This window comes from Octopus sinensis, linkage group LG2 (assembly GCF_006345805.1).
Source record: "Octopus sinensis linkage group LG2, ASM634580v1, whole genome shotgun sequence".
NCBI classification, from domain to species: domain Eukaryota; kingdom Metazoa; phylum Mollusca; class Cephalopoda; order Octopoda; family Octopodidae; genus Octopus; species Octopus sinensis.
In genome coordinates this window covers 49,029,782-49,049,447 of record NC_042998.1, presented here as the reverse complement: position 1 = coordinate 49,049,447, position 19,666 = coordinate 49,029,782, and the positions used below count along the sequence as shown (strand labels likewise).

Below are 19,666 nucleotides of genomic sequence, written 5' to 3'. Positions count from 1 at the left end.
AGTAATGATCTTTTAACATAAGCACAAAGCCTCAAATGTCTGGGCAAGGCTATAGTCAATTTTATTGCTCATGCTACTTCATAGGAACTTTTTTACGGTTCAGTCAGGAAGAAGGGGCAGTATTCATGTCCTTAGTGGGCTCTTCGAGATTGATAGGGTGATGTTCTGCAAGTCAATGACTCAAAAGACCGCGACAAAATAGGAATTCCATAATGTTAACATTCTGGGCAGTATCAAGGTCAGAAGCAAGATAAATAGAGTTGGACCAGACGGGAGGTGAATTCCGTACGTAAAAAAAGCCGTCACTAAATACTGTAAAGCGTTTTGTCTGGTGATCTACTTTTGCAATTAGTCTAACAAACTTCAATAAATAAATAAATAATTCTTTCTAATATAGGCACAAAGTCTGAAATTACGTGGGAGGGAAATAGTCCATTGTACTGACCTTAGTACTTGATTGGTACCATATTTTACCGACCCAGAAAGGATGAAAGATAAAGCTGACCTTGTCGGAATTTGAAACCAGAACGTAAAGGGCTGGAAGAAATGCTGCTAAGCGTTTTGTCCGACATGCTAATGATTTTGCCAGCTCACCACCTTTCACTAAATAAATAATTCTTCTTACAACGGGTACAAGGTTTGACATTTTGAGAGAGGGAAAGTCGATTACATCGACTTCATTTCTTAATTAGCACTTATTTTATCGACCCCTAATCTCGGCGGAATTTGAACTCAGAACGTAAAGACAGATGAAATGCCGTTAAGCATTTTGCTTAACCTGCTACCAATTCTGGCAGCTCACTGCAGTTTTAATGATTTCAAAGTTTGACGTAAGACCAATAATGCTAGTGGGAGAGGTCGGCGAGCTGGCAGAATCGTTAGCACGCCTGCCATTACGTTCTGAGTTCAAATTCCGCTGAGGTCGACTTTGCCTTTCATCCTTTCGGGGTCGATTAAACAAGTACCAGTTACACACTGGAGTCGATGTAATCGACTTAATCCCTTTGTCTGTCTCCTCTATGTTTAGCCCCTTGTGGGCAATAAAGAAATGAATAATAATAATAATCTTTTCTACTATAGGCACAAAACCTGAAATTTGTGGGGAGGGTGATAGTCGATTATATCGACCCCAGTACTTAACTGGTACTAAATTTATCGCCCCCCCCCCGAAAGGATGAAAGGCAAAGTCGACCTCGGCGTAATTTGAACTTAGAACGTAGAGGCAGGCGTAATACCTATTTCTTTACTACCCACAAGGGGCTAAACACAGAGGGGACAAACAAGGACAGACAAACGGATTAAGTCGATTATTAGTGCGTAATTGGTACTTAATTTATCGACCCCGAAAGGCAAAGTCGACCTCGGCGGAATTTGAACTCAGAACGCAACGGCAGACGAAATACGGCTACGCATTTCGCCCGACGTGCTAACGTTTCTGCCAGCTTGCTTCCTTAATAATAGTAGTAACAACAACAGGTTTTCATCGAGTTTGTTTATTATCGGCTCTTTTGATAAAACAATTGTCAATACCAGTTATTTATTGCAGTTGGTCTGATTGCTATAATCTTCTCGGACAATTTACTCATTGCTTACTCAAAAGAAGCCATTATCACAGTGGCGAAGAAGGGCGGTGGTTTACCACAGTCATTAAACTGTCGAATAAAAATTTTGCATTCATTTATTTCCCTTTAAAACTTGGCCCTTTAGCCTTCGTAGGACCGATAAAATAAGAATTAGTCAAAAGATTCAATCGGCTGCTCCCTACCTCTCTCAAAATATGTAGCTTTGCACGTACTCGTATGTTAGAAAACGTTATAAATAGGATGAGTGTGATAGTGTAAAAGAAATAAGAGAATGCCTACTTTTCAGCATTTAGATCGGTCTCCACAGGAACCACAGAGCTGGCTTTGCCGTTCATTCACTGACGGAGAGTGGAAGGTGTATTAGATAAGTACCTGATATGCGTTGGAAGTAAATTTAATAGACTATGGCACTTCCCCATGACTTTGGGGTTGTTAAAGTGTTTGTTATTATTTTGGTCAACATAGAATAGAAGTAGTTTCTCGGTTGGCAATACGGTTTCGATTTTAGTCGGAGCCAATCACTTGGTTAACCTCACTTTTTCATTGTTATTGCATATCCTCAGATTAGCCCTAAGTAAGCATGATGGTAGACGTTCTAGCCGTAACCTGCAGTTTAATGACTGAAACAAGCAAAAGATACCTAGGACTACATTATCAAATGTATCATAACATTTTTAAGATGTGTGATTTTAGTGAAATTTGATTACTATTCCAAGCAGTAAATGTTCCTAAAAACTTGAGGTTTTGTTTTTATAGAAGAAATCATTTTTGTGACGTACGCATCCAATCAATGCGATTTTCTCTTCAAATCGATATCGGAGACCAGATTTAGATTCTCTCTTTGAAATCATTTCATTTTATACCGGTAATGTTCTTTGAAAAGATATAAATGTCACAGATTCTTTTATATCTTTTCTGAGGTTATCGACAAAAATTTTCGTTTTCTTTTTTTTTTGTAATTTTTACAGAAAAACTAATGCAGAGTCAAAAACGATGGCACCTGAATGACAGTCTTTATATATGGTTTTACGAAATAGTTGGTATTACAATATAATTATGGGCATTGAAATTTAGATGAACTTATTTAAATTATAACGCTCTTCCTTATGACACTGAGACGATGTATGGATGAAAGTATTCACGTACGAAAACATTACGATCATTAGAATGGTATCAACGTCGCGACCGGTAGGCAATCGAACTGAATGTTTCATAGCAAGTCTCCTAATATTTAATGCTGAATCGATTTTGCTGGCTATTTTCCAGAGAGGCGATTAAATACAGTAATATAATATATAATCGAGTTGATTTAAACGACCATAACTTTTGCTTTACACACACACACACACACACACACATTGTGAGAGAGAGAGAAGGATGCAAATAAACAGATAGAATTCTTTAGGTTTGATATAGAATATATATATATATATATATGTGTGTGTGTGTGTGTTCTGTATATCAAACCCAAGAAGTTTTATCTGTTTATTTGCATCATTGTCTCCATATCTGCGCACTTGGATTACCCTTAGAGTCACTCTTTACCCCCACTGACTTGGTCCTCGGAGTGTAAGTTCAAATCTTTTGAGCGCTACTAAGTATTTTCTATATAGAGATTCTCCCAATCTCCTCTGTTAACTCTCTCTCTCTCTCTGTATATATATATATATATGGAGAGAGAGCGAGAAAAGAAATGGAGCAATAATTAACAATGAGAAGTGGATCATTGGTGTTTAAAAGTCATTATTTAATTGAATATATATATCAGTTGAATAAAGTTAAAACATAGTCTAGTTTTCACGTTTTTTATTATTATATTTTGTAATGTTCATAAAGTTCAATTAGCACTTTCATACGTTTACATGTAAACCGCAAGCTAATTTGTTAAAATAAAAGCGGGATCTATGCCAGTAATATCTATTTCTTTATTACCCACAAGGGGCTAAACACAGAGGGGACAATCAAGGACAGACATAGGTATTAAGTTGATTACATCGACCCCAGTGCGTAACTGGTACTTAATTTATCGACCCCGAAAGGATGAAAGGCAAAGTCGACCTCGGCGGAATTTGAACTCACAACGTAACGGCAGACGAAATACCGCTTAGCATTTCGCTCGGCGTGCTAACGTTTCTGCCAGGTGACCGCCAGTAATATCGGTACGCCAGTCAAATCGTGACGTTTAAGCTGCATATGGAATGGTCAAAACCGTATTCGAAAAATTCAGCTTGTTAGAGCCTTCTGAGAGGTATAAAAAGGAAGAAGCCAGTCATTTTACTACAGTCATCAAGGGCTCAACTGTCAGTTAATTGCACTTTGAAATCCGATGATTACTATGAACGTATGAAAATGCTAATTGAATTTTATGTACATTACAAAATATTTTTTTAACGGTTAACACACTTCTACCTTGTAGTAAATTTTGTTACATACAATAATAAAAGAAACGTGAAAACCAGACCACGTTTTAACTTATTCAACTGATATATTATTCTATACACATTCACGCAAATTCAGAATTTATATACATACTAGCTATTTTGACCCGTGCGTCGCTCGGGTTTTGGTGGTGGTGTTGTTTTGTGCGTGTTGTCTCCTTTTCCCTTTCTTCTTTGCTTGGTTCTTTTTATTGCCCTCTTCTTTACCCCCCCCCTTCCCAAATCCCCCAAATGTTTACACCCACAATTAAAGATAACCGCCTCTAGCCCCTGCAGCAACACGAAAAGCCACCATTATTCAAACAGCGCAACCTGTCTATCCCATAAAACTCAATTTTTCCCATGTTCCTCGCCATGGCAACCAAACGGCAGCCCCGAGCAACTTGCAATCCTCCTCACACCATTGCCACAAGGGGCTAAACATAAAGGGGACAAACAAGGACAGACAAAGGGATTAAGTCGATTACATCAACCCCAGTGCGAAACTGGTACTTTATTTATCGACCCCGAAAGGATGAAAGGCAAAGTCGACCTCGGCGGAATTTGAACTCAGAACGTAACGACAGACGAAATACCCATTTCTTTACTACCCACAAGGGGCTAAACACAGAGGGGACAAGCAAGGACAGACAAACGGATTAAGTCGATTACATCGACCCCAGTGCGTAACTGGAACTCAGAACGTAACGGCAGACGAAATACGGCTACGCATTTCGCCCGGCATGCTAACGTTTTTGCCAGGTCGCCGCCTTTGATAGTCAAAAGGGGATATATGTTATTATTTTAATTCATACATGGCAGGCGTGCCTTTGTGTGTATGTATTCCTTTGTCTGTTGATAAAATGATTATCAGTAGAATTCGGTTTGATTGATTCGAAACGCCGAAAGCTAAATGAAGAGAAGCACTTAATTAGCTAAAAATAATGGTTTCCAAAGAAATACAAAACAAAATAAATAGGGAAGATAATGAAGGAAACCATGAATTACGTGGATGGAAATATCAAGATTTGGACAGATTTAGAAAATACAGCGAATGTATAAAAACAACATACGAAAGATGGAGATGGTGATCGATGATACTCAATCTTCTGAAAGAGGTCGATATCTTTTGATAACGAGTTCCAAAAACTGTTTACAGAGGCATATGTTAACTCTGAAGAACATGGAAACTGCTATATATACTTTAAAACAAATGTTTCGTTGTCATTCTGTACACACTATTGAAGACCCCTTAACAGTGACTCTATAATTTACTCTTGAAACTGATGTGTTAAAGAGGCAAATGTTGATGGTGTTTAGACAGTAAATGTTTAAGCGAATTAACTGCAATTAGTTCGGTCTTTTGGTTTGATAGCCACATTAGCTGAGCAGCTGACGACTATAAGAGTAAATAAAGAGTAACATGCTCACGTTCTATACTGCACTAGGGAAACATTTATAGAATTGATTTGCTTCTTGTAAGAGGTTGTATAAACATAGCTAATGACAACTAATCAAGGAACCTTATTAATCCTTTCAACTACATAATATGAAACTTCGCTGATCTTGAATCCTTAGTTATTTCGAAAACTGCAAACTTCAGTGATAAAATATATAATCATGCAACTATCTCTCACGTCCTAGAATTATTGGCATTGTCACGCCCAAGAATTACTAGCATTGTGCCAAAATTTGAAATTATTATTATTATTGAGGTGGCGAGCTGGCAGAATCGTTAGCACATTGGACGAAATGCTTAACGGTTTTTCGTCCGTCGTTACTTTCTGAGTTCAAATTCCACCGAGGTCGACTTTGCTTGTAATTCTTTCGGGGTCGATAAAATAAGTATTAGTTATAAGCTACCCTTATGGCAAAAATTTGAAATAATAATAATAATAATTATTATTATTGTTATTATCATTATTGAGGCGGCGAGCTGCCGGAATCGCTACCACGCCGGGCCAAGCGGTATTTCGTCTGTCGCCACGTTCTGAGTTCAAATTCCATTGAGGTTGACTTTGCCTTTCATCCTTTCGGGGTCGATAAATTTAGTATCAGTCAAGTACTGGGGTCGACGTGATCGATTTTCCCCCTCCCCACAAATTTCAGGCCTTGTGCCCATAGTAGAAAGGATTATTATTCTTTATAATGCAATTTTTGATATAGTTATCAAGTTTGTAAGTTTGGCACAGATGGTAACGCACTGAGCAGTAATTAATTTTGTAACCGAGTTCAAATCTTGCAGTCGTCTTCGACATTGTATTCTATCCCACCGTTGGTCTGCAGGAAATATTTACTATATTCAGTTTAATAGACTACAGCTGCTCCAACACATCATCGGTGATTGTGTATAGGTACAAATTATATTTTGCAACGGAAATTTATACGGCCAAGAGGTGACGGGGTGAAAGGGTATACAAAAACCCAAATAGCGTAATGGGCAGAAACACGAGAAGGAATTTTCACTTAGGATATAAGGATAATTTCATCAGAGGAAAACATCCAGTCTGATTTGAAACACATTTTTAATGTTGTAAAAGATCATTGCAAATGACGTTCTATGAATCATTGTCAAAATTTTAGCGTATACGAAGACAATATTTTAATACATGGTTACAGAATAACGAGAGTACGAAGTTACGAGGTCAAATTATTTTTTGCTATCATAAATGTTTCTAGGTCAGTAAGAGAACCGTTAATAACGATAGTGATTTACGGCCTCGGAGTTTCCTCCTATAAACCTACTGTGCCATTTTAAACAGAAATAACAGATTTACTATTCAAAGTTTTGAAAAAAGTGGTGATTATTACTTAGATATAAATAAATAACTAACACTGTGTCTCATGATTTTTGTCCTTGGATAGCAACGGTTATTTCTTATTTGCTTACCCTCAGAAATAATGAAAAATGGCTAATATTCCCTTCAAACCTTACTTTCGTTAACGTTTATTCAAGCCCCCAAAGAATCCGTCTCAACACATGGCTATGATGCTTCCCCACCATTCCTGCCCATGATCAGAGATACAAATTGTGATCAGAGTTACACATTGTCAGCCCTAAAAGACGTGCTGAAGTGGTTAAGGTCAAGCAACTGACAAGTAAATCTGTGGTATTACGTAGGATATTTGCTATAAGGGTATTTCTGCTACAGCAACTCAGCGATTGTAGTGATTTCCTTTGATTTCTAGATAGAAACAAATAGGAAATAACAGTTACTGACCTAAAAAAAAAAAAAAAAAGAATTGTTACACAGTGGTGTAGGAGTGGCTGGTGGTAAGTAGCTTGCTTACCAACCACATCGTTCCGGGTTCAGTCCCACTGCGTTGCACCTTGGGCAAGTGTCTTCTACTATAGCCTCGGTCCGACCAAAGCCTTGTGAGTGGATTTGGTAGATGGAAACTGAAAGAAGCCCGTCGTATATATGTATATATATATGCGTGTGTGTGTTTGTGTGTCTGTGTTTGTCCCCCTAGCATTGCTTGACAATCGATGCTGGTGTGTTTATGTCCCCGTTACGTAGCGGTTCGGCAAAAAGAGACCGATAGAATAAGTACTGGGCTTACAAAAAAAAAAAAGAATAAGTCCCGGGGTCGAGTTGCTCGATTAAAGGCGGTGCTCCAGCATGGCCGCAGTCAAATGACTGAAACAAGTAAAAGAGTAAAGAGTAAAAGAGCGTAATTCGGTCACATGATTAGCTTGACAAGGTTTTATTACTTTCTAAATGGCAGCGAACAGTTGTTTGGACTGTTCCTAAATATTGTTTTATGTAAGAATTATACTGAATCAAACAGTTATTTTTTTTTATCAGAAGTCTAATCATATCGTTTATCTTTTACTTGTTTCAGTCATTGGACTGCGGCCATGCTGGAGCACCGCCTTGAAGAGTTTAGTTGAATAAATCAACATCAATATTTATTTATTTTCAAAACCTGGTACTTATTTCATCGGTTCCTTGTACCGATTCGCTATGTTACCGGGACATAAATAAACCAGCACCGATTGTCAAGCGATGGGTGTGGAACAGACATGTGTATATATATATATATATATATATATTTCCCAACCACATGGTAATGCATATATATTTGTGTGTGTGTGTATGCTTGTCTCCCCACCATCGCTTGACAACCGATGTTTGTGTGTTTACGTCCCCGTAACCTAGTAGTTCGGCAAAAGAGACTGATAGAATAAGTACTAGGCTAACAAAGAATAAGTCCTGGGATCGATTTGCTCGACTAAAATCGGTACTCCAGCATAGCCGCAGTCAAATGACTGAAACAAGTAAAAGAGAAAAAAAGTAAAAGAGAGTGAATGTAATATTTATTGGTGAGCAAATGAGAGTGCAAAAAGCTGAAACGAATACTGTAAGGTTAACGACTCTGTCAGTTCAATGCTTTGTGCATTTGTTGCTCATTGCTGAATGCCTCAAACAATACACTTTTCTATTTACAGAAGATATCCAATTCCGATTGTTTACGTTTCATGCCTCTTTAGATAATCAATTTCAAAGAACATTTTTGCAGGTTTCCCCCCTTTTTTTAACAAAAGGAATAACAGTGGAGTCAAAGTTGTATATTTAAGTTATCAACGGAATATTTGTATACCCGAAGGTGGTGAGCTGGTAGAATCGTTAGCATGCCGGGGAAAATGCTTAGTGGCATTTCGTCCGTCTCTATGATCTGAGTTCAAATTTTGCCGAGGTCAACTTCGTCTTTCGTTCTTTCGGAGTCGATAAAATAAGTACCAGTCACGCACTGGGGTCGATGTAATCGACTTACCTCCTGCCCTGAAATTGCTGACATTGTGCTAAAATTTGAAACCAATAGTCATATACCCAAGCATGGTTATGTACTTAAGAAATTCGCTTCGCAATCACGTGATTTCGGGTTCGATTCCACTATGCTTTATACTTTGAGTACTTTCTATCATAGATCCGGGTTGATCAGTAACGTATGAGTGGAATTTACTATGCAGAAAGCCATCGTCTCTATTACTAATATTCCTAACAAGGTTACATGGTTCGTGTACTAAAAATACAACAAAAACTCAACAAAATAATCACCTGACGAGGGAACTCTTTAAACCAAAGAACAACAGAAAATAGCTCTCCATAGGAAAACTCTGTTCATGTGAGATTTGGCAAAAGAGAGTGATAAAATAAGTACCAGGCTTTAAAAATTATTGGTACTAGGGTTTGATGTATTCAACTTTTAACCCTTCTAGGTGGTGTGCACCAGCATGGCAGTCGTCCAATAACTGAAACAAGTAAAAGAAAAAAGAATACAGGCAAGTCTTGGCACTTTCATATACTTTTACAGTTTACTGGACACAGATTCTTGTTAATCACTTTATAGCAGCGGCTCCCAAGTTGACTAATTACACCCCCTTACTATTTTCTCTGATTTAGGAATAAGGGCAACAATTTTGGTGAGAGTTAGTGAATACTACAGACCTCATTACTTGTCTGGTACTTAAATTAATCCACCAAAGAGAGGGAAGGCAAAGTTGACCTCGGCAGGATTTGAAATCAGAACGTAAAGAGTCGTAATAAATAACACGAGGAATTTTTTTCCGACCCTTCTAACGATTCTGCCACCCCACCGCCTTACTTTCTTTTGTATTAATAAGAAAACAAAAGATTTTGCATCCGTACAATTCTTCTTTTTTTGTCATGGTGCTATACAAGTTTATAAACCTCTTAATTTCATTAAAACACGGCAATTTGTCCCCTCCTCTATGAAAAAGTTGATTTGTAGTCTTCTAAAGTTGATCTGTTTTCTTCTTTTACATTACGAACCGACACAGTAAGTTTAGTACAGACAATTCTCTTCTGGGCTTAAAACTGACTTATGTAAAATGTAACCTTTGTCCTCTAGGATGTGCAGTAAATTTGCGAGAAATATTTTGAGAGAGAGAGAGAGAGACGTTGGGAAATACGTGAAGTCCGGTTGAAATACATAATGTTGCACTGCACCCTTTCCTTTGACATTCATCTTTCCGGGTTGATAAAACATGCACAAGGTCAAATACTGAAATTTATTTACATTGACTACATACCTCCTCCATCATGATGTGATTTTTTTCGACATCATTACTACACAGAGGCATAGCAGCGAGCTAGCAGAATAGTTAGCATACCACAGAAAAAAAATGCTTAGCGGCATTTCTTCTAGCTCTTTATATTCTGTGTTCAAAAGCCATGAGGTCGACTTGACTTTTATCGTTTCGGGGTCGACAAAAGTAAGTACCAGTTGTGTACTGGATCGATGTAATCGACTTACTCCTTACCTCAAAATTGATGACCTTGTGGAAAATTGCAAAGACATTACACAGAGGCAATGCAGCAAGCTGGCAAAGTTGTTAGTGCGTCGGAATGAAGTGCTTAGCGGCATTTCTTTCGCTCTTAATATTCCGAGTTCAAATTCCACCGAAGTCGATTTTGTCTTTCATCTTCTCAGAGTCGATAACACAATATACCAGTCAAGTACTGAGATCGGCGTAATCGACCTCACCCTCTCCCTTTTTTAGGTGTTTTCGCTCAATAAACAAACACAATGCCCGGTCTGAGAATCGAAACGGCGATCCTCCGACCGCGAGTCTGCTGGGTCATTGTGCCCCCACTTATCTATATATAAACTTCAGAAAGTTTTCATTGGTGTTCGAACACTCAAACAACCCCTGACTCACCGATTCGGTTCTCTTTCGTTCAGAAATCTCGTTTGCAGCAACTCGATTCAGCTTAAGTGTTTAATGAGGCACGAACTTTGCCACATGATTTTAAATTCATAAATGTTTGAGTTGCGGAGTGTTTATTATCGATAAGAGTTGCTTGTTGACACACTGAGTGTACAGTACTTGACCGCCTATCCTCTTTGCTATTTCCTAGCTCTGTACAATCAGCACTACTATCACCACAAATAAGGTTAAAAACAACACTAAATATTACTCTAATTCTATTGAAGAGTAAATCTATTGTTACAGTACATATTACTGCTCTCTATATCAGTATTATCATCACAATACAGCTATCGTTCTTCTCTGTCACGCCATAAAAACTTTCGAAAACTGGTAATTCATTTTACTTTATTTTGTTCATATGTATAAAGGTGGTGGTTGCCGTTGTTTAGCACCAGGAGAAGCCAGCTCTATTTGAACAGTCATATGATGAAAGACAGTGATTCTAAGGGCTTATAAGAGGACTGCAGTGGAGCGCAAGGTTAGCCATCTAATCCTAGCCTTCAGGGTTCAAATTGCTATATAGAAAGGATGAGTAAACTTTCAATCCCCAAAACTCGATGGGGCGCAAGAGGAACTAAAATTGAGGACCATATTATCCCTTTCCTTATTTAAGACAATTGGGTGTGATTTGAACAAGATCTAGCGGCTATGTCTAGACAGTTGAAGTACCAAGTACAGGCTATACCTCGTTGACTTAAAACATTGAAACAACAAAGTATGAAGTCGTCTTCTCGCAATGACTTGGACTATGAAACATCCCCACTGCCTTGACCACCTACACACACACACATACATACACAGCTGATCACGATCGTAACTACCTTTATAATTGTTAATGATCACTCTTCAGGTTATAATTCTCTGCATAATCGTATAGTGCATAATCAAGAAGGCTGTTTATAAGAGTTTCTTTTAAACATACCTAGCTTTTGTAAGGGACTAACGACATTCCCTTGAAAAGCCGAATTGCTTCTCATTGCTAAGGACTAGTTGGATACCAGGAATTTCAAGCAAATGTTCACCCACAAAATAGAGCTGCTGCAATGGTATTCAATGCCCTCGACCAACCTTATAATATGCGTCCTTTTCTCCCATCCCTACAATGTGCGCCCCTTCTCTCATCCTTACGATGTACGCTTCCTTCTTCCAGCCCAACAGTGGCAGTCCCTTTTCCAGTGTTTTCTGCAACATCATCCAGCTATTTACTTTTATAACACGAACTGAAAGAGGCAGTCGAATAATTGTAGTTAAATTGTGAACAGGAAATCTATGGTTTTATGATTATATACAAGCAATGTAAAATATGTATATCACTGAGTCTCTGAGCAAAATTTTTAATATTTCATGTAAAATCATCGGCAGGTCATATTACCACACGTCTCTCATGTCCTCCGTCATCATCCTCGCTTTATTCCGGGAGCGACCTTTCCTGCTTTCTTTATTACCAAGTTTTCATACAGCCCCATTTTAGAGCCCCAGATGGTTGCCTTGTTTGGCTAGTCCGTAGTGTTGGACCTACCTCACTGTTATCATGAGACATAGTTTCCATAGTTTCCGTTAGAGCTTTCTCCATCAGTACTCGGCTCAAATGAGGAGCTTCCACTATAGGACAATGGTTTAACTATGCAAAGGAGGGGGTGTTTAACTCCTTGCAGCTCCAGGCATTACATAACTGCATACCTAAGCAGAGGCAGGTGCATAAACACGCATTTACACCTCATACACACATCCATATATATTTTTATGAAAAAAATTAAGTAATACACTTAATTAATACACATGAATTACTTCTATCTAAAAATATAATGAATTCCAAAATGTCGGAGATCTACTTGTCTGGCAAGTGATTTGATGTGAGACTGTATTGAAATTAAAACAATTATTGCGTGGAAGACATATATTATTAGTCATTCAAAAACGCACAAAAGCAATCTTCATATGACCTCCTTAACCTAAGTACAACTTAATGAAAAGTCAGAGGCTGCAAGAAAGCTACTTTTATAGACGTAATATGTTAAAAAAACAATGTACTTCAGAACTTGATGGAACAAAACCGTTCCAGCAGCGACAGCAAGAATGAGATGCACATTTCGTTGTTTTTTGCAGTTTGTCAAAGCCACGCACTCAAGTCACCTCAGCCAGTCTGAAGTATATAAAGTCAGTGAATAAACAATCCAACGGCTTTGCAAAGAGAACTCTAGGCCGAATAAAATTCAATTATGCAATAGAAGCAACTCTAAATTGTTTCTTCCCGTGCGTTTTTAATGGCTGTTATGTCTTCCACGCTCTAACTGGTTTATCCCAAAACTGTTTTAGACCAAGACTAGAATATATTTCCATTACATATTTGTCTTGCAAAATGCTTAATATAATACTGTTGCACGTTGGGAGGAGCACTCTGCCCATAAAAATTCTTAGAATTAATTCCTATGATTCATGGCGAGCCACACCTGTACCCTTTATACACAATGCTTTGCAATAGATAAAAATAAGTTTCTTTTTAGCAAAACATTTATATACATACACACACGATATTACATGGGTTAATTTCAAAAAATAAAGAAGAAATAAAAATACGCTTAGTATTCAGCATATATATATATATATATATATATATATATTATATATATATATATATATATATATATATATATATATATATATATATATAAGCCCACTCCTTAATAACAACATTCCGAATAAGGAACAAAACAACAGTCACAGCTAAAACTGTTACAACTAAAACCATGAACCAGTAGCCATCAGAAAACCAACTATAAGCACCATGTGAATTTTGTAAGAAAAACATGGGAACTTGTAGAAATGACATCATGAAAAATTCATTCGACTTATTTCAATTCATTTTACAGCATGAATATACGAAAAATGATTGAAACTAGTCGCAACTTTTGATAAAAATGCAGATATCTCCTTTCTTTTTTGTCCATGGTAAAAGCTCTCAAAGCATTTTCTTTTTGTTTTTAAATATAAATTTACTCGTGTGAAACATCACACATACACACACACATATACACATGTATAGAAAAAAGAGATGACAAAGGAATAAATTATTATCTTATGAACTTCATTACCTTACAGTTGTTTCTGCTATAAGAAGCGGTGGAAACAGTTGAGTGCTTGAGTAACACCTAACAGCTTGATCAGAGCCTCAATAAAGGAGGATAGCTCAAGTTTTCTTTTGAATCATAAATTATTCTACAGTTGTATTTTTTTGCCAATGGTACCAACCAATAATAACTCCTATTCCAGCCCGATCTTAGAATTCTTTCTTTGTCTAACTCAATTTTCCTTCTTTGCCACTCCGGTCAGCGAAATTTTTTTCCCACGAAAGTTTTGGACCCCAGTTATGAACTCATTTGCATACAGCCAATCAGAGCTCAACTATCAAACCAGTTTATGAGCGCATAAGTGGTGGGCCATAAAATAAGGTCACTTAGGTAAGGAATGACATGCTTCTTTTCATTTTTAATAATACTTGTTCCTGTTTCAACCATGGCTACCTCTGTGTAGTTATTTGTATTGTTGTTTACTTTGTAGAGCAATAAGGGGTGAGGGTTGCCAGCACATCACCCTCTACCCACATTTTTCCCATCCACATCTTTACTATATGGGGCCCTAACAAAATCCGATGATAGGTATAAATACAAGTCTATCTACTTACTTGTCTCCTAAAATCAGGTATAAATTTTATTACTATTTCATTGACTATCGTAGTCTGCGGTGTTATTGTGTATTATATATATGTAATATATATGTATTACACATGTAACAGATTATATATAATGCACTTTGTGTTTTGTTATGGGCGTGGAAAGCTGGAAATATTTTTTCAAAAGTCACTTATAGACAAATACGCGCGCGCGAGCACACACACACACACTTCAATATTTTTGTATTTGGTTTGCAAGATTCTTGATGTGAATTCTTTATTATTTATCATTAGTCAATTGACAAATAAAGAAGTTGGATTTGAATCTGTGTGTGTGTTATTATTGGCGTAATGACTCTCCCAAGACAATGAAAAAAGGTCTATACAAAATCTAATAATTTTAAGTGGTTCCTTGAAACAGAACAGTACAGAAATAAACGCATTACTTTGAACTTTCATCCATCGAATCAACGTGGGAGCCTCTGTGAGATTGACTCACTAGAAATAGTAGACAAATTACACCACATTATTATTTTAAATATGAAAGAATACATTTTATAGTGAATAACTTTGATCACATGTTATACATGAGTCATCGTGGGAGCCTCTTGCAAGTGCTCAACCTGTTAAGCATAGCATCTAGATCGCTCTCAAAATGCACCATATCCTCTTAAATAAATGAGATATTGGACAACCAATAATGCGGTTTTTTCAATTGCTTGAACTAAAAGTCGGAGGGGGTGGGATAAACTACTTGCATCAACTTACTATAAAAGCAGATAGTAATTTTACCTTGTACTTATTCTTCGTGCAAGTTTTGAAGAGAGCAGTTCAATTTTAACAGTTATTTTTTCAAAGCTGTAATGGAAGTGACAAAGGAGCATTTCGGCATATTTTGCTTTATGAGTTTAATAAAGGCAACAACGCAACGGAAAGTGCGAGGAATAGTAATGCAGTACGGGGGATCGGACAATAAGCGTAAGCCAGTGTCAACAGTGGTTCTAGAAATTCCAAGCCGGAAACTACAATCTAGAAGACGAGCCTCGTCTTGGAAGATTGTAGAGCTCGACGATGCCGTCCTGCAAACCCAGGTGGAGCAAAATCCCATCGTAACTGTTGAGGAACTAGCAGAGAAGCTGGGATTTGGTCATTCAACCATTCATCAACACCTGCGTGCCATCGGAAAAGTCAGCAAATTGGGTCAATGGCTTCCTTACAAACTTTCCGAGTCTAATCGCACGCAGAGAGTGAACATGTGTTCTTCTTTGCAGACACGTTTCACGAATGAACCGTTTTTGAACCTGATAGTGATTATAAAAATGTCAAGCGCTAAAGACAATGGGTAAGGAGAGGAGAAATACCGGCACCCCAGGCTAAAGAAGGTCTTCACCCACATAAGGTGTTGTTATCTGTTTGGTGAGATATGAAAGGTTTAGTCCACTTTGAACTTTTAAACCCAAACCAAATGACAAGAGAGATCTACTGCGAGCTGCTTGAGCGGCTTAAGTCAGCACTCGAAGAAAAACGACCATCCTTGGTTTCAAGACGAAAGGTGTTCTTCCATCAGGATAATGTTCGGCCACATACAGTGAGGATGACATTCCAAAGGCTGGAGCAGTTTCAATGGGAAACGATGCCCCACTCACCATATTCGCCGGACATTGTCTCATCTGATTCTCATTTATTCCGCAGTCTTCAAAGTCATGTGAATTCTGTAGAAGAGGTCAGAACAGTACTGGAGGAGTATTTTTCGTCACGGACAAGTGAATTTTGGAAGAGGGGCCTTGCAATTCTACTAGACAGATGGAAGAGTATTGTAGAAAATGAAAGAGAGTATATTTTAGAGAAATACTTCCGCCCCCCTCCCCTAAACCACCCTTTCTAAAAAAATTTTTTTTTTCGAAACAAACCCCCACGGCTACGAGGAATACGAATCTGCAAAAAAATTGGCAAAAATCGACATTTCCAAACTACCCCCCACCCCCATTTCTTTCAGTTTAAGCTTTTTCCACAATTTACCCCCCCCCCAAAAAAAAATATGAGGAAAAATACAGAGACTATGATTATGAAAAAAAATTTCAAAAATCTTTGTAAAATTTTTTTTTAAGAATTTTCTTTTTTGTTTTATAAATATGCGGAAAAATACGGACATCATGATTCAGAGAAAGATTTCAAAACATTTCTGTAATTACGGTTACAGTTTTGGGGTTAGGGTTTTAGGGTTAGTGTTGGGTAAAAGTCAAACCTGAAGAAGTTGGGGGGGGGGAGTGGGGGAATTTCAAAATGCCGATTTTTGGCAATTTTCCGGACCTCTGTATCCGAAAACGGGGATTTTTGGCAAAAAAAATTTACAAAAATAAACAAATTTGGGAGAAAATAGGGGGGGGGGGCAGAAGTCTTTCCTTAGATTAAAAAAGAACTTTGTTTATCTTAATTTTGAAAAATAAAAAAAGTATAAAAAAACCCGCATTATTCAAGATTTTTTAAATACCCGATGGGCTAAGTCCTTCATCCGTATTTTAAATTTTGCCACGAGTCTTCTAACGTACCACTTTCACTTTAGCTACTACGAGCTTGTTTGACATCTGCGGAAGTTTTTAACTCAAAGCTGTGCTACGGTCAGCTTGTTGGTCACAGAGGCTATTTGGTGTAATTCATATAATATTCTGTGCAGTTGTTTAAGATGAGAGGGTGTTATTAAGAGATTTTGTTGTTCATTTCTGTGTCATTGTTATTAAGATTAGAGTTTGATTCAAGAGACAGCTGCTATTTCTAGCAGGGCGAGTGAAGGAAAAGACGCTCCCTTTTTGTGCATTTCGTATTTTTTAAGAGCAGATATATGAGAATAATTAATTTATATTTCCTATGACAAATACGCTAAACACACGCCCAAGTTATTTTCTATAATACTCCGCCTAACAATAATGGTATACAAATTGTATACAGCACGTAAAATTCACAATGTAATTTCAGATCAATACGAATGAAATATGCATGTTTATATCTTTTATATATGTCAATGAGGGAAATGTATGTTGCTGGCGTGGGCGAGAGTTTGTCATAGTGGTGTTGATAATGTAGGATAAATGGTAGTAGTGGTCATGATAATGTTTGTTGGTGGTGACGATGAATGATATTGTGTGTAGTTAGTGATAAATGATAACGAGTTCGTGGAAAATGTAAAGAAAAATGTATAGAGGAATTGAACACAAACGAGTCACCGAAGGAGACGTCTACATGTAACAAACAATTTTCGCCTCAAACTCCGTCCTTTCTTCAACATAGAGACCACATGTGTTTGACATCTAAATCTTACGATAAGCAGGGTCCCGAAATAAAGATAATGACATGGAAATAGCGAGAAAAGTTGAGACAGATCCCTAAAATTCAAACTAAATAAACACTGAATGTAACAGGAACAAAAAAAAAAACATATATGAGATGCTTAGTTAACGGGTTTTTCCATCTTCTGAAGAAATTCTATCGACTCAATTTAATTAAAGCTAAATAGAAATTAGTCTTAACTTCAAACTTTGATGAATATTAAATACATATTCGTTTATTGTTGTATACTAAATATCTAACGGTATATAATAAAATCGTAAATAAGTTACTAAAAGTAATGACATAAAAAACTAAACTAAATCAAAGTAGCTAAGAATAAATGCGTATTTAATCAAAACAGACAAAATCTAAATTATTAGTTATTATCTGATTCTGTTGGGTTTTCTTTAAACTTAAATAAACCTTCGGTTATTAAAACATTATAAACAATATATACACACTACTGAAACTTGTTTTGGATGAAACAAAGTTAAGTCATACAAGTTCACACATACAGCTTAATATAGTATATATACAAGAAAACAAAAAAACGTTAATGTGGGAAAAATATCTCAGAAAGAAAAAAAAAAGAAAACTTTTTCATGTATCTTCTGCTTTAAAATAATGAGTTGTGTGTCTGGATGTGTCTGTTTCAATGTGTGTGTATGTGTGTGTGAGTGTGTGTGGGGCGGGAAAATGTGTGAGTAAGTGTGTAATCAAAGCTAGAGAAACAATTTTCTACAAGAGACACAAACAGCAATTTGCACAAGAAATACGATTCACAAACTCACGTGGTATTAAAATATTTAATACATAATTGTACACACATAAGTATATATATATATATATATATATATATAGGTTATAAAATGAGATAGGGGTTGAAAATTCAACCCACCATGGGATAATATATATCCAATATACTGCCAGCTAATTTTGTAGTATATATATATAAATATATATATATATATATATATGTAACTATGTATGTACACACACACACACACATATAAAATAGATGATAAAGATAAATAAAGAGATGTGTGTGTGTTTACAAATGTGGACTGTTTTTACATAGGAAGAAAGCAAAACAAACACAAAAAATTCAAATTAAGTTAAATAAAATGTCACTTACGTTTAAAAACAACAACTAAACACTTTCTTCGTTTGTCTTCGAGTGATTTAGAAAAACAAAAAAAACAAAACCAACTTTTATAACTCAATAAAACTTGGAGTACCGTTAGCGTACATGATTACAACATAATAAACTTCACGCTTCAGTGTTTGAACAAATGTATGTTTTTATTATTGTGTGTGTCTGGGCGTGCGTTGTGCACAGTTGTGTTTCTATTAGCAATTTAATATAGGCTAGCTTTGTCGACGTGTGCATTGGGGTTAAACTTATTCAGTTGCCGAATTGTCGTTGTGACGGTGTTGGGAAAAAAGAAAAAAAAAATTAAATGTGTCACCAGCGCATTGAGATATAGGCGCTTTATCACATTTTGATTTTGTTTAGACTAGTAAACTTCTGAAAAGAAAAGTACAACTGTATGTTAGAAGAGTTCCTCTCTTTCTCCCTATATCTTTTAAAATCTTTCTTTTATGCTTTTTAATTAGCTATTACACGCCTTCTGTAATCACACGCACAGCAATTAGTACATAGCTAATATAAATCTGTATTGTGTCCGTTTAATTTACACCGTATATGTAAACACAACCACACACAACATTTACATATTGTATCTATGAATTAAAGTTTGTCCATACACACAATGTACATGAGCGGGTTCGGATTAAGCATTTTAGCAAAATAAACACGTGCTTAAGGCGCTCAGGGAAGGGAATACCACAGTTTTTAATATATTCAGATTTATCAAGGGGGCAAATGCTGCTGCTGAATTAGGGCCTCTGCCCCAAAACGTTTTAGAAATTC

At 36.7% G+C, this 19,666-nt stretch overlaps 1 protein-coding gene across 4 annotated transcripts in view; it reads right to left on the bottom strand.

The window, feature by feature from the left end:
* Positions 1–19,404, bottom strand: part of LOC115227964 (inward rectifier potassium channel 2-like) — a 65,735-nt gene extending 46,331 nt beyond the window's left edge. For 3 of the 4 annotated variants that reach the window (XM_029798675.2, XM_029798682.2, XM_036513146.1), the window contains exon 1: positions 18,869–19,403. The gene's annotated coding sequence lies outside the window, so the exon portion shown is untranslated. Of the gene's footprint in view, positions 1–18,868 lie in introns of all 4 variants that reach the window. The other variant, XM_029798672.2, reaches the window with a different exon arrangement.
* Between the last annotated feature and the right edge of the window lie 262 nt (positions 19,405–19,666).